This window comes from Dipodomys spectabilis, unplaced genomic scaffold (assembly GCF_019054845.1).
Source record: "Dipodomys spectabilis isolate Male_0828 unplaced genomic scaffold, ASM1905484v1 ptg000636l, whole genome shotgun sequence".
In the NCBI taxonomy this organism is placed as follows: domain Eukaryota; kingdom Metazoa; phylum Chordata; class Mammalia; order Rodentia; family Heteromyidae; genus Dipodomys; species Dipodomys spectabilis.
Window position 1 is genome coordinate 227,484 of NW_024871313.1, and position 5,909 is coordinate 233,392.

The following is a 5,909-nucleotide window of genomic DNA, read 5'->3' on the forward strand; positions in this document are numbered from 1 at the left end:
AAACGTACATATAAGACCAAAGGTGCAGAAATTAAAAAAAAAACGGCATCAGAACACTGAAGGAAAAAGCAAAATAATAAACAAACTCTCATAATCATTTCTTGGAGATCATTTTAAGTAACATTGTTTTATATGATAATCTTCATACAGCTATTGATCCTTTGTGATCCTCTCCAAAGGGCATCCTCCTTTGATCTCACTGTATATATGTTTAGAATCCCATAAAATTTATTATGTCCAAGAGTAATGTTTTCTCTTTTACCACCCAACTGTGATTACTTGTAGAATTAGAGGCACATTCTTCTACAACAAATGAGGGAAGTTAGGCAACCTATATTTCTTTGAGTCTGTCTTTCTTCACTTAATATGTTTTTTCCAAGTCTTTCCATTTCCTTATGAATGGTGTAATATCATTCTTTCTGGATCAATAGAATCACATCATACTGAAGAGTTTCTACATGACAACAGGAAAAGATAGCAGGATATATAGAAAGAGAACAGAATGGAAGAATATTGTTACTAGTTAAGCATTAGACAAGTGTTTTTATAACTAACCCATATTTAGAGATCAAAAAGTTAAACCTAACAAAAATAAACCCTCAAATAAACAAGAACCCAATTAATATATGGGATAAAGACTTAAAGAAAACTTGTTAGAAGAAGAAGTAAGAATCAAAAGTAGACACATCTCTCTCCATAAAAGAAATGCCAATCCAAACAACACTTATATTCATCTCACCCCACTTACAATATCATTATGAAAAAACGAACAATCACAGATATTGATAGGGATGTGGCCCAAAGGAAACTCTATTACACTGTTGGTGGGAGTGTAATCTTGTTCAATCACTCTGCAAAATACTATGAAATTGCTCACAGAACTGTATAGAGAGCTACCTACCTATGATCCAGCAAATCCACTTATGGTCATTTATCCAATAGAGCAGAAACAAGGCCACACTGAAGATACCAGAACAATCATGTTCATTATTGCATTATTTTCTGTAGCCAACATATGGAATCATCCCAGATGCCTCTCATTGTAAAAAGAGATCAAGAATTATATATGTATATATAAATTACATATATATATACATATATATCCAATTTTATTTGTCCCAATTAACAAGTATATATGTATGTATATAAATGTATGTATACAAACATATATACATATATATATATATATATATATATATACATACAAACATATAAATACATACATAATGGAATTCTGTTCATCCATCAGTAAAAATAATATTGCACCATTCTAAAGGAAAAATGAAACACTTAGAAATAATATTAAGTGAAATAAAGCAGACACAGAGAAACTTAGTTTGCATGACTTTCCTCATTTGTGGTAGATAGGAGTGTCTATAAATGTAAAAGTAAACACACTGGATTGTATGCAAGGAATTACAAATGAATTATCTGAAATGTCATAGTCCATGGAGAGTGAAAATACTATAATTCTCATAAAAGGCTAAGTCAAAGCCCAACAAAATAAATCCCAGTAAATGTGTAGTGCAAGAGAGGATAGTGGGGGACAATGTGAGAGGGGTAGGAAATTGAAGGGGAAAAGTATAGAATACAGGCAAGAATCCATTGTATACTTCCCAGAATTGAAATATACAAAGCAAGGGGTAGTGTGAAATGGGGCTGAAGATGTTGAAGTGGTAACACAATTCCAGGTGCATTGTACACATAAACTGCTTTATTAAATGGCAAGAAATTGCATAACATAATATTGAGATACATAAGGATTGGAGATGATTGGTAGGGGTGGATAAGACTGTTGAAAGGGGTGACATTGATCAAGATGCACTGTATCCGTACACTGTTTCAGTGAATGGCAAATCCTTTGTACAACTAAAGATAATAAAAATATTCAAAAAATTAATTATGATAGTTGAATAGAGAGTTGCACCTCAACTCAATTCCCATTTAAAAATATTTTTAACCCAGAGACTTGGAGAATAAAATTCAAATAATAAAACCCTATGAATCTTTGTTATCAGAATTTGTGAAATTTAAATCAAAACTTTGCTTTTTGTCAGCCATTGGGCTGTTAAAATATTTCAAATAAGTGGCTTAAAAACATCAGGAGTATATTATCCATATTCTAGAAGCTTAAACATTGATTTTAAAAATGGTTATTCAAAGTAATTCTTTGTCTTATGGGGGTCTATTTTCTGATTCATTATAATCTATTTGCTGGACGTTCACATGGCAGAGTAATTATATTGGGATTCTTTCTTGCCTGGGCTGGCTTCAAACCTCAATTATCTGCCTCCTGATTATCTAGGATTACAGCCGTGAGCCGCTAGTGCCCGGCTTAATAAAATGCACTTTTTTTTTTTTTTGCATAGTCCTGGGGTTTGAATTCATGCCTTGGCAATGTCCTTGAGCTTCTTTTCCTCATGCTAGTACTCTATGATTTTGTCATAGTGCCAATTCCTGCTTTTTTGTTTATGCAGTACTGAGAAATCAAACCCAGGGCTTCACACATGAAAGGCAAGTATCTACCACTAAGCTACATTCCATGGCCAATACAATGCATCTTGATGATCATTATCCCTCATCCTTCTCAATCCTATCTCATAGCTCAATGTACATGAATTTGTAGAATATTCACTGGCTCTTAATGTCATGTATAGTCACTCAGAGGATATATCACAGATCATATTTTCTTGATAGTCTTATTAATCAACATACTAAAGTTGTGCATTATAGAATTCTGGGATTTTACATTCTAAATTATCAGTCAGATTCACCCACTACTATTCTAAAAATTTTCCTAAGGTTAATGCAAATGCAATCTGTAATTCTTCGATAAAGTACAATGATTCTTAGGATGTTAAAGAGTTGGAGTAAGAACATCACCTTCATTTCAGGAACATTTTATCATTACTACCCTCTCAACATACTCAAATATTTATTAATAGTCATTTCCTGTCATCATTTCAACCTTCTCTCCCCTTGAGCAGCTATTATTTCATATTCTACCTCTACAGATGTGCCAATTTTAAAAACCTCATGTAATTAGAAAATGTAGTCTATTTTATCCATTTCTCCCATGTAATATCACTGTTTCCAAAATAAGTCCATGTAAGTTTTTCTCATGGATAGAGCATATAGTTTTGTATTCATGTGTATATTGGAATAACATCCTCAATGGGCATTTCAATATTTTATTATATGTTATTATGAAGGATTTTGCTATGTATATTCTTGTACATGTGTCTCATTGGACATCTGTTAAAATCTATTTTGTATATAAAACTATAATTCAAAATGTGGATCAAAGAGGCAATTCTATGTGTAATGTCTTAAGGATTTCCAGTATGTTTAAGAAACTGACTATATCATTTTAAGTGCCAAGCACCAATGTATAAGGATTGCAATTTCTACATAATGGTTGTGCAGGGCTATCTTATTGTTTCTACTTCCACTAATCTCTATATGTATGCAATGTCTAGGTATGTTATGATCTTTCCATATGTTCCTTGATTGTTCTTATATTACTATAGAGATATGTATTTGGATTTTTGGATAACTTATTCAGGATGGTTAAAGTATTTCATTGGCATTAATATGCTCTTAATATATTTCTGATTCAAGTCTATTTAAATAAATGTATATTTGTACACACTACATGTACATATGCATATATTCATACTTATATGTGTATATATTCGAATACCTATATATGTATACATATATGAATATACAGATGTGTACATATATGTATATATAACTATACATACATTATTATTTTCATTTGTCTGTAAGTTATCATTTTACCTTATTTGCCAAACATTCCCTATATTGATTTTATTTTATTTTATTTTATGTTTAAATGTTGTAAAAAGGAGCCAGGCGCTGGTGGCTCACGCCTGTAATCCTAGGCACTCAGGAGGCTGAGATCTGAGGATCATGGTTCAAAGCCAGCCTGTGCAGGAAAAGTCCATGCGACTCTTATCTCCAATAAACCAACAGAAAGCCGGAGGTGGTACTATGGCTCAAGTAGTAGAGCTCTAACCTTGATTTGAAGAGCTGAGGGACAGCGCCCAGGCCCAGGGTTCAAGGCCCAGAACCACCACCACAACCAACACCAAGAAAAAGAATACAGACTCAAAAAGCAATAGTATTAAGCAGTCTTAAAGATAAGATCAAGTCTAACATTTTAGAATTATCTTAGATACAAGCAACCTTCGAGTCCAATGAGCCATGAGCCTTCAGAATGTTGACTGAATTTCTTAGTTTATTTACATAATCATTATAAGTATGCATTTTCTTATCTATCTTTCTTTCATTTCACCACAGAATGTGTATTTATCCTTTATGTCATACTTGAATACCAAAGCTTTGGAAGATAGTTATTAGTTGGTGTATATTAATTATATGAAGATATCTTATTGAAATATCTTACACTCTCACATATTGATGAAGGGCCTGATTAACCCGTTTCTGACTTTCTCCATTCCCATTGCCCTTTATATTTCAACTGTTTTCTGTGAATTTCTTTGTGCTATCTTCACACATTGTCAAAATGTATTAAAGTGCTACTTACTCACCGTCATTGAAAATTATACAATGGTAAATATAAAAGCAAAAATCTAAATTAATGGAGACATAATTTTTGTGGATTGGAGGATACAATTGAGAAATGATATAAATTATCTCTTCCCCTTTTTTGGTCATTCAAGGGGCTTGAAATTTGGTCCTGGGTATTGTCTCTCGGGTCTTCAGTTCGAAGTGAATGCTCTACTCATTGAGCAACTGTGCCACTTCTGTTTTTCTGGTGGTTAATTGGACATAAGAGTATTACGGACATTCCCATTCCAGGTAGATTTCAACCACAATCTTCAGATCTCAGCCTCTTATGTAGCTAGGATTACAAGCATGAGCCAACAGCACTCAGCTTCAGTTTTATTTAGGTTTATGACAATTTCTAAAAACACCTGACTAGTACTCTTTGAGTCATTGATATATAAAAATAAACTGGAATATATTTCTCTGTCCAATATTAAATCTATTAGTATAAAATTGTTATATTTGTAGAGGAAAGATTATACAGCTCAATGGGTCTGTAGGGCACCAGATTAGATCCACATAAATATTATCAAGGAATATTTACTAAGGGGTAAAACCTAACAGTTGTGGAATGACGTTCGGTTAAATAAGAGGTGATAGGTTAGGCAGTATTTGGGAAAATTAAAAAGTGAACATTGACTTAAACATAACAATTTATTCAAATGTTAACTTCAAGCAGGATTAAAACGTGGCATATAAAACAAAAAGAGAGATGTAAATGTAAAGCAAAGGAAGATGTTTTGAAAATTTTGAGATGAAGCAGTCTTAAATTTGGCATTAAAATTATAGGAAAGGAACACGAAAGAGTTGGACTAAATAAAAGTGTAAAACAATTTAGTCTATGAAAGCCCATATACAAGTGGTGAATAGAAGTTGGGAGCAGGTGGCAAATGTACCTAGCTACTGGGTAGGCTGTGATTTGAGTATTGCTGTTTGAAGGCAGCCCTCAAAATAAACTCCCTGATAATCTTATCTTTGATTAATCAGCAAAAAAAGCCAGAAGTGAGGCATGACTGAAATGGTAAATTGTTAAAAAAAAATTGCAACAAATCTCAGGGACCCTGAGTTCAAGCTCTAGGACCAAACAAGTTTGAATCAACTTGATATAATGTAACTGTTATAAATCTTAACAATTAAACAATGAACATTACACATTCCCACAGAAATATAATTGGAAACAAAAGGCATAATTGTTTTCTTACAACAAGTAATGGAACCATGAATTTCTTTCACTTTACAATTCATGTTTTATGTAACTTTGATTATCAGACTTCCAGGAATAAAGTTACATATATTAATTGTATACCACAAGA